Here is a 24449-nt window from a genome sequence, read left to right as displayed (position 1 = left end):
TCTTAAACGCTAAGTTAAATCGTGAATTGTTCGAGCCGGGCTGTTTTCCCATTAAATCCATTCATTGCCTTTTACGTATTTATGCATCTGTTTTCCATTGACTCCACAACAAGCGGTAGATAAGTTTTGCTAAAATTTATTTTTGCCTATAGGGCACAAATTAATAAACTTTTATTTAAAATTTATCTCTTGCCTTCCTTCCTAAGGTTCTAGTCATCTACTACAGTTCGAAAACAACGTTAACTAAGAAGCAGCTTTGAATATTAATTAGTATGTTGAAACTTACAAGGGCAGTTAATCTCAAAGTGAAGCAATAGAAACCTTTCATAAAAATATTACAAAATTCATTAATAACTTTCTTATTTTAGGTAATATAAACAGGAATTACTTATTACCATAAACTCTATCGGTTTTCGTCTAATAATAAGCTGCTTTATTTCAACTCTTAAGTCTTATCAACTTTTTGAAACTGGCTTGAAAACTATTATTGTCATCGGTAGTCATTTACTGTGAAGTCTGATCTGTAGGAAGTTAAATATTGAACAAGAACTATTTTTTCAAGCTTATTATATTGAATTAGTCGTGGGACCATAGGTCTCACGGTAGATATAAATTTAATTAACTCCTTAAAAATGAGACAGTGGACTTTTATAGTGATACAGTTAGAAATTTATTAAAATATGTTATGGAATATAAAAGTGATAAAACTTTAACATTTAGAAAGCAAGCGCTTCTTTTGTGAAGTAACTAAAGAATAAGCATCACGTAGGCCACGGTGGGCAGCCAGGGGTCCTGTGAAATCCCGTGTACTAAATTTTCGGTGACCGAAAAAATGCCCATAGGAAAAAAGTCCACAGGAAAAATGCTCACAGAATAATGCTCACAGGTATAATTGCTCACAGAAAAAAAGCCCACCCAGAAATATGCCCACATAGAGAAAAAAGCTCACATGGAAAAGTGCTCACTTAGAAATATACTCACACGGAAAAAAGCTCACATTGATATATGCTCACATGGAAATGAGCTCACTGAACAATAAAAGATGTACAAATATCCTTAGATTAATCAATAAGCAATTAATCGATTTGAACATCGTACACCTACTTGAATTGTTCAAAAAAATTATTTAAATTTTATGATATATATATATATATTAACATTTATGGTATATATATCAAAAACTGTATAACTTATGTGTAGATTAAGTTGCTATATAAGATTAGTAAATGGGCCGTTTTGAATTAGGAAAAGGATAGGAAGAAGGAAGGGAAAAAAAAAACGGAATATATACTGAGAAATTATTATAATTTTAATTGTTAAAAAAATAATAGTAAATATAAGCTACACATTGTATAATATAAACATTTAGAAGAATAAACAAACATAAGTAATTATTTTATATTTTATTTAATATAAAATATAAAATAATAATACCTTATGATATATCAATCATAAATATATATTTCAAAAAGTTATAAATACATAAAACTGCTGAATATTAGCTAATATATGTAAATATCAAATGTTATCGTCGATTTCATCATAGTTTCTTACATGATTCGAGATTACCAAATGTAAGTTTTCATATTTTCTTTTCTTTTTTTTTTACTTCAGTACGTAACATTTTGTGGTTTTAAGAGATTTTTCGAAAGCTGCTTTATAATGATTCCTCACTTCGATTGGAAATTGTGGCCTTCTAGAACTATAGTAAACTATAGTAAAATGTAGTTATTTAAATGTTGTAGCGGGGGCAGCGGTATAAAATATTAAAGTACATGCAAAATTTTACTATAGTTTTCAGTCTTTTATATACTTCCCTGAAAATGTTTATGTGAGCATTTGTTCAATATTTTCTTTAAATGATCACATAATTTTTCTTTTAAAAATTAGGTATGTGTACGATGTTCAACTCGATTAACTAGTGATTGATTAATATAAGGGTATTTCTACGTATTTTATTAATCAGTGGGCTTAGTTCCATGTGAGCTTTTTTCTGTGTGAGCATTTTTCCATGTGAGCTTTTTTCTCTGGAGGCATATTTCTGTGTGGGCATTTTTCCTGTGGTTTTTTTCCTTATAACCTAAATTCTCGTTTCTTTCCTCCATGATTTTGTACGCAAACTACCAAAATCAGCAGTAAGATTGCGCATTTACTATTATAATGTACGCTCGTGTGCAAAATTAAGAGAATTTGTAAATTATACCTTTTTTAAAGAAAAATATTGAACCAGAGTTACTAGTTACGCCTCCGAAATATTCCGAGTAGAATACGTAAGCGTACATTTGCGTATCTGCAGAGCTATGATTGTGGAAGAGATATAAGACACACGAAGTTTTCGGAGATTTGTGTGCTTGTACTCCTTCACGATATTCACCGTGTTTGTCGCAAGAGTCCGGTAAATTTTATAAGGTATCAGGTAAAATGAGTAGCCGTGAACATATGGATAACGGAATAAAATGGAAAAATTTCGGAGAAGAAGATGGAAGTGTACTGATTTAGGCACGCATTGTGTTGGACAACCACACGACCCTGCATGTATTTGGAGAAGGGTCCCTGACTGCTTAGAAATATATAGAGGAGATCTTGGAGCCCTATGCTCGACGTTTCAGGGGCATAGTTGGTTCTTGGTTCCTGTTCATTTAGGACAACGCTTGTCTACATATACTCAGCTTTTCAACGATTGCCTGAAAAGTGAGGATATTCGCCGCATGGATTGTCTAGCTAAGTCTCCTGACTTTAACCCTACACAACATGTCTGGAACACTCTTGGGCGCGCAATTTTATGTCGCCATCCCCCTCCGAGAACCATCCCGGAGGTTCATCGAAAACTGCCTTGCTGCAAGAGTGATATCGACTGCCACAGGGACTCTTGAACTACTTTCTGTCCAGCATTCCGTCACGCTGCGAGACCTGTCTGACTATGAGAGAGTCCCATACCCAATATTAGAATCATTTTCCATTCGATACCACAGTGTGGATTTTGAAGATCCCTGCAGTATGGGATTTACTAATAATCATGCGCACATAAAAGACTTTTGAATGGTACAACTGGCGAAAAAAGGGCGGACAGTTCTATATATCTCCCGTTCTACTGGTTCGATTGACAAAATTCAAATTGCGTTTTTAATGTTTCGAAAGCGCGACTTAGGATATATATTAGATTTATATATAGCATTGTTCTAACATAGGTATTTTGACACAAAATCGGACTTTTTCTGAAATAACGTACCAATATTTTTCCCTTTATCTTGGCACAATTTTTTCAATTTGCGCCAAGAATAGTTCACTTGACAAACTTATATATATATATATATATTAATATTGAATATATGGCAACCAATTTTCATTTCTCTTCCATTATGCCGGAACGGAAAAAAGGGCACCTCGTTCCTACCTTTTTACATTGTGCATGAGCGGGGAAAGAAGTCGCATCGTTCCAACTTTCAAATAATTTTAGCAAAATGTTTAACCACATTTGATGTTTTATCGCTTTCAACAAATATGCCAAATTTCAAAACGCGCCAATATATAAATTCACGTATATCTTCGGAAATTTTGAATAAAAACTGTAATTTTTGGTAGGTACGCTTAGAAATGCGTCTGTTTTAAGATGTTGGTAAACATTTTATAGATTATAATTCAAAATGGTTTTTGAAAAATTTATAAAAATTATTTTATTTAGAATAATTACTTTATTTTTTGAAATAAAGTAATTTATTTATAAAAATTACTTTATTTTTTGAAAAATTTTTAAAAATTACTATTATTAGATTTTAAAAATAAATCATAAAAAAATGCGTGAATTTTATTTGGAATGAAACTGAATTTCGAAATGTGAAAGGAAGACTAAAATAAGTTTAATAAAAAAGAGAGATTAATAAATATATACCAAACCTCAATTAACACTGCAGAGCTAAAATTTTGAGAGCTAACTTTTTAAAAACTACTCGTGCGATTTTTATAAAACTTGGTAGTTTGGCGTGAGTCTCAGTCTATGCTGAGAACACTAGTATGCTAGAAAATATGTGCATCTCCTCCGAAGAATATCGTTCTAAAATTTTCAGCAGTTTTAATTTAAAAATTAAACAATGAAATATGAATATTGTTGAAATAAAGACCGCACGCAGTTGCTGTCGTGACCCGGTGTTCACTGCCTGTGCTTATTTAATATAATAAATATGAAATCACGTGCATAAAACGCAATTTTAGACTTATTTTTTTTTAAAGTTTTATTAGGTAATGTTTCAGTTGCGTTCTGGCAAACAACAGGGCACCGAAAAAGATAGAACAAGAAGCATCCGACCTTGCGACGGCCCTCTCCGCATGATGCACAGCACAAGACTTTTCTGGCTTCTGGTTAAAACATTTGCCCCGCCCTGATGCAGGCACCATATGCGCTCTTGGAATGCTCAGTTACTTTAGTGACAGAATTTAGTCATTTAGTTTTGTGACAGAATTTAGGCATTTAGTTCTACTGAGAGAAATTATGAAAATAATCGCTCCTTTGTCGGGCTTGATTACTGGCTTGAAAAATATCGACCGATGTATAACATCAGTCAAAACATATGTCCCAGATCATACTAATGTCATGTATATGTGTGTGTATGTAAGATAAAAAATACGCAAAACAAAATTCTTATTTTTATTTGCAATTGTGACTTAACATTTTCTTTTAATTTGGTTATTTCGTCTTTCTGTCCTAAGAAGTAGCAATTGCTTATTATAAATCTTTCAAAACTGACTCATTTCCCAATTAATCTATGTCATATGAATCTTAAATAATGCCACTGATCCAGTCACTCACATAAACACTTCAACGAATAAGATTTCAGTAAGAACCGAAACTAATAGGGAATCGATTAATATCCAAAAGGAAAATTCGGAAACGAAATTCTTTTCCACTTTGAGCTCAACTTTTTCTGAGGTAGGGACGCATTGTTGCTGCTGGCTTGCTGTTAGCATCTTCTAATACCATTTACTTCTCATTTTTCATCCATTGTATTGCCATGAGATGAAGAATAGACAAATAGTGATTGCTCCCGTTATGATGTGTAATTTATTTTAAAACTGTGCTTCTTAAAGATGAAGAAAGTTGTGTTGAATTGGTATGGTTGCCACTACGTTTCTACGCATATACGCGCTATCACTAACTACAGCGCTGACCCTGACTGAAAGTATCTAAATCTTCTCTTCTAAATCATGACAGAGTAATGTAGACAATAGGATGTCCTTTGAGAAAATTTCTAAATTATAAAGTGTGTCATCAATGTGCAACTAACATGAAAGTCATCCAGTATCATGTTTTTAAATCTACAAAGTAATTAATGAACATTTAAATGATTCAGCATTCTAGGGTTTTCAAGAGATTCAGTTTCGGTTCCCGAGGTCATGTATCTCCGGTATATGTGTTCCGAGGTCAGGTATCCATGATCAGCAAAAATATGCTGAACAATTTATACGATTTTATTCATTTACTTTTGATTTCTGGGTTTTGAGTTATGGATTTCATCGAGAAAACTAAACTGCGATTCGAACTGAATAAGTAATCTATGGACTTTACATTGAGTGCTTTAATTAATATTTTACTGTTTTGAAAAGAAAATGTGAATCATTCAAAAAATGAAAATTATTATTCTCATATTTTCATATCATAGTTTTGGCATTTATTAATGATCAGTGCAGGGAGCAAGCATATTCTTCTCATTAAGGCGAGTAATTCATTAACAAATCGCGCGTACGACAAAGTCACTTCGGTAAAGTTACATTTCTATGAAAAAAATGGGTTAGGGATAGTTCAAATTAAGAAAGTATGTATAATTTAAATACAAACTAAAAGAATATAGTAACTAAAAGGGGAAAATGAAACAAATGTTAATTGAAAAGATTTCTATTACTGATCAATACGTAGGTACATGATTCAACTATTATTTTAAGTGCGAAGGAGTGCGAAGATTTTCAATACCTCTTATAAACTGTTCTCTTCTTTCCTAATTTGGATCAATCTCCTTTACAAAATCGGGCACTTCCTGTGCCTTTCTTAAAATTTCGTTTAACGTCTTGTACGTTAAAGGCTCTTTACCTTCTTCATTACCGCTGCTTCCACAGTCGGCTGCATTATAAGATCATTCAGTTATTCATTTTTCATTTCATGATCGTCATTCTCCTCTAATTCTTTAATTTCTCTTTCTTTCTTATCCGAAAGTCATTCGACACTTGTTGCTTTTGCGCTTTGTACGATTTCCTTTACTTCGTTGACAATCGATAAAAATCCTTTAAAATAGTCGACAACATCTGGTCAGCACAGATACCACAAACGTTAATTGTTCACGCATTTACTTGTGCCTATACGAGTCTAATCATTTTTGTGCAGTGTCTTGTGCTGAATTATTTACCAAATGTCATTAATATATTGTGCTTTCCTTCTTCCAGTGCTTTATTTTTAGAGATGTAAACATGCCTGACATAGTAAGCTTTGCATGTTTTTACAATTCCTCGATTCTTTGTTAGATTAAGAAAGTGTCGCACGATGGAAGGAATAAAACCTTCACATTTGGGTGCAATTTTGCGAGAGTTTCACAGTTACGGTATTCTGGTGCATTATCGAACATTAGTGGAACTTTAAAACTCAGGATTTTCTGTTCTGGGTAATATTTGACTTCTTTAATGAATGAATTTTCAAACCAGTCATTAAAGATATAGTTCGACCGTCTGAAGAGCAACCCTGGTTGGCATTCTGCCAAAACAAATAGACTCGTCCAAAAGAGGCGGTATTACTTGCTGCGACGTGAAAGGCCTTCTCATCTCTGGAAAGAGCTATGCTGGAGGGAAAGAAAGTCCCCATCTTTCCACCCTATTTTGAGAATAATTCAGTCCGAATGGCGCATGCGTGTTTGCGCTCATAATCGCGGATGAGGTGGGGAACTATAACTATAGCAACATGGCCGACGCTTTGCAGCTTACGTCGAATAACCGAAATTTTCACGTTAGACAAATTAATACGAAATAATTATGATAACGCGTATATGCAAAATCGAGTTGCCTTAAGTCCGCTTTCGGCAAGAGTCATTAACACATTTGCACGCTATCATCATCTGCAGCATCGGCCATGATTGAAAGTATCTGAATCTTATCTTCTAAATCATTACAAATATAGCCTAAGACTGCAACTCTTGCAGCAAAATAAAATTATGGAAAATTTGACAAAATGGTTTCTCAATGTAAAGTCAGTGGAGAAAATGCTAGGTTAAGGAACGAGCGAAACGAACAAAAGAATGAGCTCTTCCAAGTCAAGGAAATCATTTTTTTTATCAAAATGAAAATTATGATTGAATGGGGATCTCCGGAAAGAAAGGAGGGTGTGCCAGAAATTGTTGCTGATTTCGAAACCTACTGAATTGCAAGAACAATACAGTAAATCTTATCTTAGCTACCGTCTCCCTGAGACGACTACTTGTGAGACATATTTCTTTTAGTGAATAAGCACGAATAAGCATCGATATCTCCCAAGCTCGATTCTCGATCAATAAACTCCCAAGAACATAAATAAACATCGATATTGAACCAAAGATTCCCTATCCCTCTCAGCGTGGCCTTGGGCCTGAAATTTTAAAGCTCTCCCAAAATGTCATGAATAAATTCTATTTTCTTGATTATAATTCCAAAATGACCCTATCACATTGTACTCTGACTCCTTTTCTTCCAATATGCATTCAACTCGAAATCGGATCGATCAGGATATGGCGAAACGTTTCATGTGCAACAAATGAGAAAACTATCCTTCCATCCGGAATTTTCTGTCCATAAGTATTGGAGGACTAGAGAAATTCAAAACCAAGAAAGAAGAGTTATTGTCTTAGTCAAGAATGGTAGAGAAGGCTCACTCTTTGTATGGTCACAACTGGTTAAGAATATTTTTGCATATATAATCGAATCAGTTAGGGAAAAAAAAACGGATGATATGGAATCAAAGCGCATGGGTAAAATTAAAACTCCTTTCTTATCCTCACGAAAATGTCAATTAGAAATCTATAAAACATCCAGTGCTAAACTTCTTTGGAATCCTTTACATTTATGGCCCAAATTTTTATAAACTACATCAGATATTTTTAAAGAATACTAAAACATTTTAGATACAACTTCTACATAGAGATTCGATACAGGTATGTGTAGATATTCCATAGAATTTTGCAGAAATTCTTTAAATGATTCTTTAAACTATGAATTCAAAAATTTCATAGTTTTACATAGCGTGTACATATTCAACTAGGAAAATTCTATTGAAAACATCTGTTCCAATTTATAGAGAACTGAATTATAATACAAAGAATTCTAAACTAGTTTGCTTGCTTTCATTTTCTACAAAATATCCTGTAGTTTAGTGCTTAAATATATAATAAAATCAACAGAATTTTCTCTTGTCATTAAAAAACGAATTAAATTTTAACTTTTGCATAGAAGTTTTCAATTTAAATTTTCAAATGATCTATGGTATGGATGGAAAAATAAAAATTCTGGAAAGATGTGATATTTTTTCCTAATAAAACTGTTCAGTGTCGTTTTGACTTCAAAAAATATTTAAATAAATATAAATGCATTTTAAACAATAGTTAATTAAAATTAAGAAGCCTTTGCTCTTATCAGGGAAGAAATATTGATAAATTGTGGAAACTCTACATCTATATAAAATGTACACTTAATGTGTATCTGATTTCAGAAATTTTATAACTTGATTGAAGTCGTCTAAAAATTTCGATTCGTCAGTTTTGACTATCTTAAATAAAATTATGATAATTATGTAATAAATATCGTTTAGTTTATAACTATGTATAATTTACATAGTTTATAACTATGTATAATTATAAATTTTAACTGATAAATTTATTTTTATCTTTCTTTATTAAGAAAATAATTGCATTTACAGCATTTAATGGTAATTATATCTTTAAGATTTTTCAAAATTATAGTTTTCTTGGTTATATTTCTCTGAAACCATCGAGACACTTTGACCAGCTGCGTAAACCCTGCACGGATATAAAATGAAGAATTATTATGCTGCTCGCATAAAATCTTTAGAAATAACGTTTAATATTATGTCGAAAAAAAAATCAGTCGATTTTGCGTTTTCAAATTAAAAATATTTAAAAAAGTACTTATTTTTAAACTATTTTAATTATAAAATATTTATCAAATTTTAAAAACAAATAGCTAATAATAAGAATTTATTCACTGCGATCAGTGCATATTACTATTTTATATCGATGACGAAGATGGTATTTTATGGAAAATATTTTAATATCTGAAATTTAAAGTAAAGGTAGCAAAAATAGTATAAAAAGGATATCGTACAAAAAATTTTCGATCATAGCCCCAGTTAGTTAAAAGGATATTAAAAATGTGTTAAAGTTTTGTCTTGACGCCTCTAATATCGCACCGAGTGCTTTTTGTTACTGAATAATCATCTGTCCGTTAATTAGTAATACCTTTATTACATTTTTATTATTATTCACAACTTCCAAAAAAAAAAATTAACAAGAATTTATTTGGAATGCATTTTCTCCTCATAATTACTGAGAAAAACTGGCAATATTCGAGAATTTAGGAGATAGCAAGTTAAAGTCAGATGTTTTGAAATACGAGCCTTTGCAGGTACGCATTCCGAGGATAATTTTATTTCGAGCAAACAGGAAAAACTACTAATCTCTTATCAAAAATCAATATTTCGTCAAACTTTCGAGGCCAGAACGATTTAGAAATCGTCAAGAGAATTTATCTTTGACATATAGCTCTGTTTACTCCTCAGAAAACAATTCATAATAACAGGATTGCCTGATAGTAGTTAACATTCCCAGCATTTGCTTCTCTCCGCGACGTCATAACATTGATCCGTGACGTTTGAGATGTTTTTTCCTGAACGATGCGGCCAGGACTAAAGAAAAAATTGTTCGACTAGCATAGCCGCAAGTTTAGTGTCGGTGTAGAATTTCAATTAATCCTTCGCTGTTTTTCCCCCAATAATTAAAGTGTGGGACTCTAGCTATCAGTAATTCCAATTAAAGAGATCCAGCTAACCGTAGTCTTTTAAAATTTCGAACCTCCGCTTAATAGGATTCTAGATATCAGTAACTCCGATTAACGTGACTCAAAGTAATCATAATACAATTAATACCACTTCAAATATTCGCAACTTATATTAACGGTTTTACCGATATTCATAATTTCAACTAATTGAAATCTAAATACCTGTAACTAATTAATGGGAGTTCAGATATATCAACGGGTCTCTACGTACCCATAATTCCTATTAACAAAATTTAAAATATCCGTAATTCCAATTAATGATAGATTAAATATTTGTGATTTATATGAACGAATTTCCAAATGCCCATAACTTCAAATAATTGAAATTTAAATAGCCACACTCTAATTAAGTGTGGCTGTAATATGTAATACTGTATTGAAGTAGCAATGCTTTATACAGAAGAAGTGAAGAATAGAGTTGGATGTTCTCTTTATACCTTCATATTTTTCCACTTTATAACAATGAAGTGAGTTGTAGAGGAGTTTATTAAATTTTAAGAAGGTATTGGTATAGAAATAAATCCGTTTTAATGTAACACATTTATTTTATTACTATTTCTGTACTGTGACTTATCTCAATTGTCTAGCAGTAACATGAGAACGCTCTCAAGAAATACCTCGTGGCAAACAGCGCAAGATACGCCTGCCGTTGACAACAGTCTTGGGCACCTTACAAAAGACAGTGCGATTTAGCACAGTTCCGCCCCCCAATTTTGATGGAGAGTTTAGTTCTCCGGACGGGGGACGCTTTCGAGGGTCTTCCACCCTTCTCCCCTTCCACCAAATCACACGCATATTTAAAGTGCCGCCATGCTGCACCGACACTATACATTTAAAAACATCGATGCCTACTCCGGGATTCGAACCAGAGCCCTTCGGCACGAGAGCCAGCGATGCTAACCACTATCCCGGTTGGGCGGCGGTACTATGTGTATTGATATGTATGGGAACTTTTTTCCTAAAGAAAGAGTTCCCTTTTCTCTTGCTTCTGTTTCACTAATTCAGGATAAGACCCTAATTTACGTCGGTCCCACTTACGCCATAAATTTGGGGTATTACAGTATTTTCTACCTTTTAGAGGGGAACTGATAAGATGCATGAGACCTAGTCGGTCAAATTCACCCGCTGACGAATTATAAACCTGTAGAGACATTAGATAATTTTTGGAAGCAGGAAAGATGAAAAATGAGCAATCGCCTTCGCCGGGAATCGAACCACGGACCTCTGAAATACCGGTGTAGAACCACTACACGACGAAGGCACGCTAGGAAGGTGGGAGAAATTCCTTATAAACCTTTATTTAAAACTCGTAAAGTAATGAATGAACTAAAATTAAAAAAATATTTCAGCGTATAATTTAATGGGGACAAGTGATAAAATTATTCTCTTTACAAAACTCGTCTACAGTTTTACTCGTATATGACGAATAATAAAAGCGTACGACTTCACTGATAAGCGTATAATCTGAATGGTTTATACTTTTGTAAATGTAATTCGATTTCAATATTTAGACCTCCATGCTTAAAAGTTAGATTTAAGAAAATTCATAATTGAATTTGAATATATCTCCTCATCACACTGCACTGTCATCCTCAAAGAGTACGTGTACAGAATTTCAACTCGATAATTCATCAGGAAGTAGGTTAAAAATTGGTGACAAAGTTCCGACCCTAGCGACAAACACCGTCAGTTAACTAAATAAAAGCTTATAGTTATAAAGGCTAGAATCTAAAAATTAATTGCTTAAACGTACTTCTTCCTCTCATTAAATATAGTTTTCCAGTTAGAAAATTTGTAACGTATTTATTTATTTGTTCCGAATCTATACTGTTATTTCTCCTTTTCTGTTTCTCTGCCAGAATGCAAATTTTAGTTTGTGAATAATTCAAAAGAGGTGAAAAGAGATAATATTTAAAGGGAAGTTTTAGATTGCTTAGACAGAGCGTGTCCCTCCTGCTAAAGGCTACGTTACTAGTTGATATTTTACGATAGCAGTCTTTCTTCGGCATAGCTTAATTCGTGCTTATCTCGCTGATTATAAGTTTGAGCCAACTTGCGCCTTAATCATTTCTGAGTAACCTTTGGCTAACTTAGTTTAGTTTGAATTTGAAATTCGATCTTTTGCTTTACACCATAAATTCTGGTTCGTCTTATAAGCACAAGAAGTGCCTTATATTCAGTTAATTGAGTTCTGACTAAAAATGTCTTATAATGTAAATGTCTAAATAAAAGTGTTCTGAATAAAATACATCCTTTTTACGTCCTCTGTTACAGGACATAGCGATAAATTCGCTTGGCTATATTCATTGTCTTTACTTAGTCTAAGCTTACAGAAGGACTCTACACACTAAGAAAATATATTCTGTACTCCTGGCTTAAATTACACATGCGACTTATCTAATATTTCTGAAAAGTGTCAAATAAATTAAAAACTTCATTGAAATAATAAACATTTCGATGCTAAAATTATCTGTACCAATTAAGCGAAAGTAAATATTATAGTAGATGCTAATTTCTACAGAAGCCAAGGAATTTATAAGAATTGTTTCCTGTGTTTCTTTAGGCTTCAACGAAAAAAACAGGAAATGAATCTTATGCGCTAAATTTAGATACACACTGCGTTTTTATTGCAACCAATGTTTTTCGCTTCCGTTGTCTTAATGCTTTTTAATGACTACCTGCTTTGATTATGCATAAATATGTAGCCAGAGAAATGAATGTTATTCAATTGCTTTGTTAAAAGTTAAAGATAATATTAATAATAGCATAATAATGATATATAGTACAATAATTTGAAAACGAAATAGCAAATGAAAAGCGAGAATTACTTTTTATTCAATTAGCTCTTATTAAAAAGGGAAGAATTCTGTGAGTATGTGAATTGATCGCACTGTGAAATAACTGTGGCACGTATAGCACCCAGATGCATACATAATCCTGCATGTGAACATGTGTACTTCATAGCCTGTATTTTGAATTTACGATTCATTAACTTTATATTTTGCACAGATTTAACTAATTTTATTTTTAGAAACATTCCTGAAATCAATGCATAGGTAATTACCGCTCTTTCATTGTTATAATGATGCAGACATCTTTTATGGCATCGAGTACGAGAGATTAAAATTTTAAAACTGCACAGAATATATGTCTAAAGTATTGAAACAAAATGTCGCCTAAGATAATTTTAGTAGTTTTAGAAGGTATTGTGTAGTTTTAGAAGGTTTATTGTGTAGTTTTTGAAGGCTCATATAAATATTTTTTTGTTTATTTGCGATAATATCCGACTATTATTTTAGGTACGTTATTTTATTCTTCAGAGGATAAAAACATCTAATTTTTTTAGTAATTAAATGCGTAGAATAAAATACAGATTAGTTCATTTTTTCTATCTGAACTTCTCAATTATGTTTTTATTATTTTAAAACGTTATTCTGCTTTTCAGTATACATTGGCAGTATTGATGTTAGCTCAAATATCGATATTTTTTCTTTTGTTTTTATGGAAGACTGATGATAAGGAACACTAAATTAGTTCTTCAGCAATCATCATATATATTATTTCTGTAGTAAATTGTTCTTTTCTCACTAGATGTGCAACGAAATCTGAAAAATCATTTTCAAAGAACATCGAAAAGAACAAGAAAGAAACTCAGAGGTAAATAGTATAAGATATAGATTAGACTGGACAAGCTAAACGTAATGAATATTGAATTATTTCCGTACGAATGACCAGTACGGGTCTAGCTAGTTTAGTTTTTATTATATCATTATGAATTTTAAACTTTTAGTAGCTTTCTCTGTGTTCTAAATACAGCTTTATTTGATTACGAAATGCACAAAATGCTTTCTGACAAGCAATTAAAGTTTTATACTCCACCGTGAGACAGCCCAACAGAATTTCAGTATGATCCGCCAGCTGTTATTTAATAAAATTTCGATAATTACAAACAAAAGGATGAATTGTATAAAAATAAAATTTTCTGAAATAAAGAAAAATAGGAAGAAGTTTCCCAACAAAAAATGTAAAAAGAAAAAAATTACGAAGAGCTATTTCATAGATGACTTTAAATCTTGAAAGTTTGAGCCTAATTATTACTTGAAATTTAACATGCAATTAAAACAAGGTCAGACACTGAGCTTAAAGAAAAAAAAATAATTTAAGGACCTCACTGTCCGAATAGTTTTACTTTCTTCCTTCAATTACACAGAATGACGAAACTATCGGACATTCCCTAACAACAACTGGTCCATCTTTAGATTTGATCACAGTTGATATTCTTCTGGACATGGACTCAACAAGGTGCTGTTTCTGATAATATTAGCCCATACTGATATAACGGTAGCACTACTATCATTAAGATTGGATGACATGTTTGTCGAGCTTTGCAGGGATCTTTCAATTTCGTTTTACAACATTCAAAATCAACAATGAGGTCAGGAGACTGAACTGGCCATAGAAGTAATTTGAATTCCGAATCATAATTTTCAAACCATTTTGAGACTATTCGTGCACACTGATAAGGTACATTATCCTGCAGAAAGTGGAGATCCGATCAGGGAGCTTAGCAGCTATAAACTAATGATTGACAACGATACTAAGATAAGTTGTGATATTTTCAAACGTATCAAGAGATCCAGTAGGTAAATATTTCTCAGACCAATATTCCACCACCACCAGCTCAAAGATTTGTCATCAGGCAAGAGAATGTTTGCAAGAGAATGATCTTAATTAAGAAATGATCTGTTTGCTCTGTATCCATAATAGAACAGGAAATAAAATTCATTGAAACAAGAAACTTTTCTTCCAGCCGTCAGGGATCCGATTTTGGGGCTCCTGAGCCCGAACAACCGTGATTTCCTCTTTTCAGTGATAGCACAGATACCATTGATTATCTTCTGTTGTTAAACCCGATGTGTTATAAGGTCTTGTTATGCCTCCGGATATGCTTTGTGACGGACCTGATGTTTACTAAGCTGTGATTGTTGTGTTACTGTCTTTCTGTTTTTTTTTTAACCACATTTCATTTCTGTTATTCACCAGAATTATCTAACTAGAATTTTCCTCCTTGCTTGAATAATTTTTACTCATCTATTACTATTGAAACACGCGATAAAAGTCTAGAAAAGCTCTTTCAGAAGTGTTGAAAAGAATCCTTCCGCATCTCATGTTATTGGCAGATTAGTTCAAATTTTTAAGAAAAGTGTCTCTAACATTTTAACCACTTAGTGACGAAAAAGATTGTCTGCTTGTTTCACATAAAATTCTATGTCCATTTTATGAAAAGTCTTTTCAAATGGAATTTTTTCGTATATTTCAACCGCTTCAAATGCAACCTTGGCTGAAATTCTGCCAAAACATTTAGAATTGTCCAGAAGGGCTGTTAAATACACGCTGCAGAGTGGGAGATCACATGGAGAGTTTTAGCAGGAAATTTACTATCGAAGCAGTATAAGTCCCCGTGTCATGGGGTGATCCTGTTGTCAATAGTCTTTCACGCCCTTATTTCATATTCCCAGAAATAAGCGCCAAGATTCGCAATGATGTGCAACACAGGAAATCAAAAAGGGGGAAATTTTTTTTTATAACATGTAAATTTTAGGTGAACAGTGCTTAAAAATAAGAACCCTAAAATAATGGAACTTATTTTTTAGAGGAAATATATTTGTGTTGTTGAAAAAAAAAATGCTCAACAAGTATCTACCCCATTTCAGCGGAGGTCTTTTCTAATCGTAGTCAATTTATCTTTTTAAAAACTAATGATCTAAAATAATAGATAAAAGTTTCTTTTTTTCAAAACATATTTGGTTCACCCCCCGACTTCAACTATGTATTATAATGCGCATTGATTTTAATGCAAAAAATCAAAAATAAATATAATAATTACTTATTATAATATAATTAGTTAAATAACTATATTAATTATTTATTATCTTATAATTATTATAAATAATTATTAATATTTTTTTCATTGTATTTTAATGTACACCAATTTTATCAAGTATAATAATTGTTCTTACATTAGAATTAATTATAACGAAAATTATACAATAAAATATAATAATTAAAAATTTTTAATAATAGTAATTATTATGTCATAATAGTTATTTGCAAAGCGTTTAAATGTATCTTTATACAAAAAGACTGGATATCTCTGAATCAAAAGAATGCCGTCTAAAATGCTCGTCACAATTTCCTGCTCGGTAGGCATAGCATCAAAAACACCACCCATTAGATGGTATATTTACTTTTTATTTATTTATTTATTATGATTCCACAATCTAGCGATCACATGATTTCGTAAATAAACAGCACGTACAAGAAATCGTAATTTTTTTCGGAAGTGGGATTAGTGTCGTGCAATAATATTTGTAGCAAAAAACATCACCGGAAGCAAGTCAAGTACACTGCTCGAATATTCTATTCATTCATTTTTATATCGTACACTGTTTGGTACAGCTATTTCAGAACATCCAATTAAAATGCAGCAGTAAGAATTTTTTTTCTTTTCGAGTTTTTTATGCGCAGTTCCTTTGTGGTATAAAAGACAATGAGCATTGTTTCGATTTTCGATTTCGGGTGAATTCATCAAAAACCAAAAATTCCTGCCACTCGTAAATAGAAATATATTTTATTTCACACTTTTTAAATAATTGTATTTATTTGTTTATAATTGAGTTTTTATATATTTTTGCATTGTTATATACTTGTTTCTATTTATTTATTTACTTATTTGTTTAATTAGTGCATTTAATACTGTAATTTTATGTCTTTCTGTTATTTTATTGAATTTGTGACTACTTCTTGTGTTTGTATGTTTTTATTTTAATCATAATATCGTAGAATTTTTTAATTTTTCATCGATTGTATTTTAATTATAAAAATATCTCAGTAGAACCGAAGACATGGACAAAAGCTCTTTTAATGGACCTTGGCGATATTTGGCTACTTTTTGTCTACTTGGTGACATATTAGAAATATTGAGAAAACATGCTTCTTAAGACATAGGAATGATTTTTCTGGAAGTTTCAAGAAATGCTTATTTTTCCTATGATTTTGAGCTGTAGTTGCTCATTTAAATCCAGATTCGTAGTGTGTTTACACTGTTCAGCTTTTCCTGCATGATTATTACTTTGAAGTCTGCTCTGCGAGGACTTTCGTTGATTTGTAATATTCTTCACATATTAAGAATAATTTTTCTTCTTTCTTCAATTTTTTTCCTCTTGTGTTATTTGTAGGGTAGGGTACGAACTGCCCAAAATTTGATCGAAGATCCCCGTCCCCCTCTCATCTAATCCACGAACTGCGCGACGTTTCCTGTCCCCTCTTTCTTTACCAAGAAGATTGGGTGCTACAAAAAGTCATTTATCGCCATTAATGGGACATTTTATTGAGACTGCAAGGCTTTATTTTCGTTTATCAATACTGTAAAAATTGTGCATGCAAAACAAATATTCATTTAAAGTCTGGCGTGTGCTAAAGTAAAAATAAATTTCTTTTACACTCATTTTATGATGCTTAAAGGAATGATGAGCCAGATCTTTTTTATTCTCTGTAAGAATTAAAAACTTTCCAAGCTGTAGATTTTAATCGCTGATATATAGTAAAATTGATAGATTAATGACATACACAAAACTGATACAAAATCAACCTATCAAATATCTTATTTGTAGCGCACCTTAAATAAGTTTCTTGTCTAGATAAATATTAACAAATCTTCTTAGATAGCAGAACGGTTTGAACTTGGAAATTTACCATTTTCGGTAAACAGTTCTAATTTAATTTAAAAAATTCTCTTTATTAAATCTAAAAATTGGACGTCTTAAGTCGTTCTAAATTCACACTAATATTATTGCAATATATTCCCGTATTAAGCTTTCCATTTTTAGTCATTGAAGTTATTTTAAGGTTATTTAGCTTTCTTACAAATTTCATATTTTAATACTAGAAACGTTTAAATATTTATTCTGTGTTTCACCTGATGTACTTTGGCATACATTTAATTTCTAATATACATTTAATTAATAAATTGATAATTATGAGCGTCTGCAAAATTTTCATTATATATTTTTCTTTTTTTTTTTAAATTCAAACTTCCTTATATTCATAGCCTGGGATTTTCAGTTCCCTTTTAATCCATTTCTTTTTCACATATTGCTTCGCTGTACTCAAGTTTTCATGTATGTAGAATATATATTTTGTATTGTATTTATCCCAATTTATATTTAAATGATAATTTTTACAAATTCTTGCATCGTAACTCTAGTTAACAGAAGATGTTTCTAACACATTGGCAAAGCTTAATCTTCAGCATGTAGCTTATTTTCTAACCTAGTTTCAGGCTGAATTTTTTGTAAAATTAATTACTTGAAACTATTTGTTAACAAAGATGGTCGCTAAATCACGCTAATAATATTTTTAACTGTTGTAATTTATAATGCAACGAATTCATGTGATTTATAATAGAATTCATTTATAATTTTTTCAGCAGTATTGAAATTAATAGCACATACTGATAATGTTATACATTTAGATTACAATGATTTAGATTGCCATTGCCTTCTTCACTCATGCTTTTATGCTACATTCCTAATATTTCATAATGGCATACAGGTAAATTTAACTTATTCATTAAACATGTAAATCTCTAATTCAGCCCACTTTTGTTCTTACGTGTGCTGTATCTTCTATTTTCTTTAATATATTGTTCAGCCTAATTTCAAAAGGTCTTATGATCAAGAGGGAAAGTCACTAAACATTGGTAGTTCGACCCGAGTTTCTAGTCCCAGTGATCCCCCAGCTCTTTCTTTTTTTACTTATTTACTGTGTAAAAATGTAGCGTAAAAATTTCAGTTCATGAAGTAAAAATACTTTTTTAATTTATTCTTTAAAAATATTGCACAAATTTTTACCTTTACCTTAGCATATCTTTTTACAAATCCCTCTAATAAGAAAAAATAAGGAAATAAATTAACTCTGTTTCGGTGATTGATACCTTGGTGCAAATTATATGTTACATTTTCCAAAAGCGTAGAGTTTATATTGGATATCAATAAATTAAGGATTATTTCTCCATCTAATTTTGTTAACATGTTTATTCCAGAATTTTCTTTTCACACTGCAGCGCTTAACTTTATGAGTTTTCTATAATCATTCAATTTCTCTAGCCATGGCAACTTTGCATATCTTCTGACAAGTAGTCATATTTTTAACCACTGTTATTTTAATTCCTGTTGACTATCCGTACATTATTCACTTGTTTCACAAATGCAAATATTCATTTTATACGCAAATCTACGTAAAATAGCAATAAAACTTCAGTTATGCTGAGCTCCTGGTCGATTGTTTGTTTTAGATTGAATGAAATTAAGCTTAATGTTGCTGTTAATTAGCTTGTTATTAATTTAATCATACGTTTCTAATTAATTATGTGTTCAGATATTTCCAAGTATATTACACAAACTTTTGCATCCCAATTTTTAATTTTTGGTTACAAAAATAAGCTTTTATTTATTGAGAGGCCTGATTGATTATATTAATTTGCAGTACTGTTTACTTCTTTTCTTAGAGATAAATTTTAGAAAAATTTTCTTAGTATAATAATTTTAATTTATTTACAATTTATACGTCAGTGTTTAAACGCATAGTAATGTTGTTATAATAGATTTATAATAATAATATAATTTGTTATATTAGATTTCATGCTAAGTTTTTTTTAAAATTTAACTATTAATTTCTGCAAATATTTACATGATTACTTTATTTAACAAAAAATACTTCTAGCACACTTTGATACGGAAAAGTCTTTTGCATGGCACTGAGCTATGCTAAATTTTCCAGTCTAGTTCAGACATCTTGACTATTATTGATGCAATTTAGAAAAAGTATAATTGGTATGCTTTAAAATTATTTGATTTATGATATTATTGTAATACTCTTTCCTCTAATATTGTAATTAATGAAAGATTTTTGTAATGCTAATATGTATGTTTACCAATACCTTTCATTTTCTTTGCTAGCTCTCGCATTTATTACCGTTATTCAAGTAATTAGCCTGCTTGTTAGATATTCTTTACTTGTTCTTGTGATTGTGATATGTAATTGTATTTCTTTATTTTTATTTTCCTCTTGGCTACAATTGGCTTCGAAAAGTAAAATTGTAACCCTGTAGGCAAAGGGTAAAAGAAATTTTGATTGGCGCAGTTGCACTATACCAGGACGAGGGGAAGGATTTTCATTAGCGCTGTTGGAGTACACCCATTTGCAGTTATTTATTTTGTCGCATGAGATATTACTTAACGTTGATAAAGACTGAATTTTCCTTCTCATCCAGCCTAGCTGTTTAAAGGTATGAACTCGTAAGCACACAACAAAATATTTATTTTTCCAATTTTAACGTGGCACTTTGGCATTCCGTTCCAGGATTGCTCTGGAATATTTCTTTCTTTTGGCTTATGATATTTAGGTTTCTTGAAATGGTAGCACTTTACAGTTCGACGGAGTGAATGCAATAAATGTTCAGTTTTATTAGTATTCCATGTTGTAATAAAATTCAAGAGATTACGCCTTGACAGCAATGCAAAATCTCTTTTTCCGGGTTTCAAACTATTTTTAATATCACCAACTTTTGTCTCAAATGGTCAGCGTCATTAACAAACTGATACATCATTGCATTTATGTGTATAATTATAGTGTTCACGAGAACCACTCACAGCTAACTGAATGTAAATTTAGCATTAATCATTCAATTCAGTTTAATGGTTGGTTAGTTGATTACGGTGAAGCTGAGAGGGCTATTTACTTTGAGAACGATACTTTCATTCCACATGGGTAAAATTACAAAAACTTCATCCAGGTAGCTCTTTTCTAAATTACTCAAACGTTAGTCATAAATTTAAATATCTATACATATTTAAATTACCGTCAATGTACTCAAAGTTTTACCGTTCATGTACTCGGATGTTTTCTTCAGACTTTCAGATCTGGAAATGGAAATTTCGTTTATCGGCATTGTTTGTCTTTCGTAGCCATATGAGAAGATATATTCTCACTCGGAAAACTTGAAACAATCCTCAAATTTATTGAACTCGCGGAAAGTTTGAGGAAAATTAAAAGTACAAAGTTTATTTTTCTATCGCAAATATAACGTATTATTCCTGTAAAGTCATTAGATTTCTTAAAAAAAAAAAAAAAAAAAAGAGCAGGAGACGTGAACTCTTGGCGGACTTGAACCCTGGACTTCTCGAATACGTGTCGAGTATGCTTCCAATTACACCACGAAAGCATGCGGAAAGGAAAGAGAAAAATACCTTATATAGTTCCCCTTTTAAAGACCATTGGGATTAAGGGACCCAATTACCATATCCTGGTGGTGACGAATTATCGTCCGTCACCTTTTTAGTTCGGGCTCCACTGTAGAGTCATTAGGCCTTTTTCAGAGTCATTAGGGTTTTAAACAGAAGATGTGAAAAATGTGCAGTGCCTTTGTCGGGGCTCGAAGCCTAAACGCGTCGAGTACGCTTCCAAATACACCACGAAGTCATGCTGAAAGGACACAGAAAATACCTTGTTCCAAGTTTTTGATTTTCATTGAATCGCTCGAAAATATAAGACGATTACATACACACATTATCGCTAACATTGCCTCTTCCACCCCTTGTCAAAAAAAAAAAAAAAAAAAAAAAAAAAGAGAAAACTGCAGTATTGTGCGGTGAATAGAAACAAGTGTGATAAATAGCGTTAGCATCTCAGTGATCTTTTGCTAATTTGATGGACTTCATATAGCATTCCTGATGCTGTCTTCGTGGCTTTCCCTTTCTCATAGCCGTCCTTCCTACACAGCATTTTACATCATATCTTCACATAGGTCTTCATTTAAACAGGAACTGCCAGATCAAAAAGTGTATGTATATCAAGCTCCTATAATATTCACATGCATAAACATTTTGATTTCGCCAAAATTTTATTAGATATAGAAATTTTATACCTGAAATAACATGCGGTGTGTCTCAAAACAATCGTTTACCAAATTCATTAAAACAATGAGCAGTTTTTTTACATGCAAATGGGCATTGCAGACCTGGAAACTACAGGATATTAATCTCGAATATCATCAACAGGTTGTAGAATATGTTCTTTAACGAGCCTTTCAATTTTAAGATGACGAATATTTGGTATTCCACCACTTGTCTTGCTTACATTCAAAAAAAGAAAATGTCACGTGCAGCAAACAATAAATGAAACTCAATTAATGTTCCCCGAAGCATCAAGGGGATTCACATTTTGTTGTCACATTATGATTTTGATAATGGAAGGTACACAATGTCACTAATCCATCATTAAAAGGCATTTACAAAGATGGCAGCATTTTGCTTTCTATAGCACTATCTCTAAACGCCAACATTAACCTCCATGTGTTTCAAAACGAAATGCTTCATCGCTGTGGGAGACCATTTTTTGCCTTTAGAGCGGATTTGTTTATTTGAATGGGTAGTAGTTCTTGCCAGCATGCAGCAGTTACAATCAATTGGTACTCTGAAGGTTACGTAATTTGTCAATTGGACTAACCAACTCGAGCCTAATGCATCGATAAATTATTGGACTTTTAAATGGTCACTTATGAAGAACGTTAATGCCTCCACCAGGCTCAGTAAGTGAATCGCAACAGGAGTGAAGCTTGCGTAGGTTTTGCGTGTTCTCCGCTGAATTACCTGATAACTTGATTGACAGCCTAAAACAAAGACAAGATCGCGTTGACGCCAAGGAAACTTTCGTATTAATTTTTTTTTATAATTTTGTGAAAAATTTTAGTTTTGCAAAACAGCAGTTTATGTAATTTTTTACGAAGAGCGAAAAGTACAAATATTGAGAAATATAATAAAATACTGTTTTATTCACTCTTAGCATCGTCAAAAATTTTATTGCTTATACCTTATTTTTCTTATGTAAAGAACGCTCCTGAACTCTACTAGAAAGACCTATGATGCTCTTGACTAGAGAGAACGTCGTTAGCAAACTCCTCACATTACGAGTACTGTAATTCATTTTAACGCCTATTTTAAAGAACTGTGAATGGCAACGACTTAACTGAGGAATACGCATGCGTAAAGAGATGAGACTTCTGTTGAGACGCCTGTCGGGGAGAGTTCTGGGAAGCTCCGCCAGCGAGCTGAGGTGTGGAGATTTTGTTTGTCGAGTGATGACGAGTACCATCTTCGTTAACGTCTCTGATCGTGTCACCAGCTCGGATATCTACTAAAGTTTTCTAAATGTATTAATGTTGTATCTGTGATATGTTGTGTTATTAAAAAGTGATGCATCACCACTATCAGTGTTGATTCCGTTCCACGACGTCACAGACGAAAAGAAAATAAAAAAATTTGGAGGTTCCACCGAGATTTTGTGTGACAAGAGACCAGGTATGTGTTCTCCACAATATTCATTTCCAGGCCTGAAGTGTATAATATAGTTATTTATTACTTATTCGGGAAATCAATTCCCAAAGCAGAAGTAGCACATCAGTGCATAAGAGTTTTAAACACTCAATGTGTTTGGTTTATAGTATATCTAACAAGATATTTTCCTTTTGTGGTATATTCGGGAAAACATTTTCCCATTAACACGTAGCACATGAGTGCATTTTATAGCACGTCAATGCATAAGAGTTTCTAAAACAATCAAAGTGTTGCATTTATATATCTAACGAGATATTTTTCTTTTGTATGATAATGGGAAAAATCCATTCCCGTAAATAAACAGCACATCAGTGTATTTATGTTTAACGTTTCGCTAGGAATTGGTGTGATAGAATCTGAACTGTTTATTTTGTGTATATGTGAAAGCACATCAGTGCAATATTGCGATTTTCATTTCTAAGTCATTAGAAGAAAATTTATGTTAAATTCTTGTGAAAGAAATAAGTTGTTGAATATATTAAAAACTTGTTACTTTTGTTTTCTCATGAAAGCACACCAGTGCTGTATTTTAATAGGATGCGTATTTTCTGAGAAGTAGAATGTTAAATTTTATCATTTCATTTTACATTTTAAAGCTTTGAGCAGTAAAGAAAAGTTCTAATAGTGTTCTGATTTAAACCTGCGCCTATCGAATTTACGTAGTATTTGCGTTGGCCATGTGGTTGCTAACGGAAGTATCTGAAACGATAGTTAATTAAAGGTGTTTATATTTATTGGCGCCACTCTGGTTTTTTTCTGTCTGGCTGTACCAAATGAAAAGAATTTGTTATTATTTTTTTTATACGAAGTATTCAGTAAGGTTGTTTATTCGTTTTATGTTTGAATGGAAATAAATCCAAAATGATTAATGCTTTTATTAACCTTTTATTTTTATTTGCCTAATTTTGTAAGAAAGAA

At 31.9% G+C, this 24449-nt stretch overlaps 1 long non-coding RNA gene across 2 annotated transcripts in view; it reads left to right on the top strand.

Annotated features, from left to right (window-relative positions):
• The window catches only part of LOC146993689 (uncharacterized), a 201745-nt gene that overhangs the window by 154139 nt on the left and 23157 nt on the right, over positions 1 to 24449 (top strand). Inside the window, exon 3 of one of the 2 annotated variants that reach the window (XR_015038230.1) lies at positions 13669 to 13734. The exons of the other annotated variant lie outside the window; for it this stretch is intronic. This is a non-coding gene — a long non-coding RNA (uncharacterized LOC146993689). The remainder of the gene's footprint in view (positions 1 to 13668; positions 13735 to 24449) is intronic. 2 annotated transcript variants of the gene reach the window in all.

The sequence above is a fragment of the Stegodyphus dumicola genome, chromosome 12, assembly GCF_044657685.1.
Source record: "Stegodyphus dumicola isolate Sdum_Otavi_A_Nest chromosome 12, ASM4465768v1".
Lineage (NCBI taxonomy): Eukaryota > Metazoa > Arthropoda > Arachnida > Araneae > Eresidae > Stegodyphus > Stegodyphus dumicola.
This window is presented reverse-complemented; position numbering and strand designations above follow the sequence as displayed.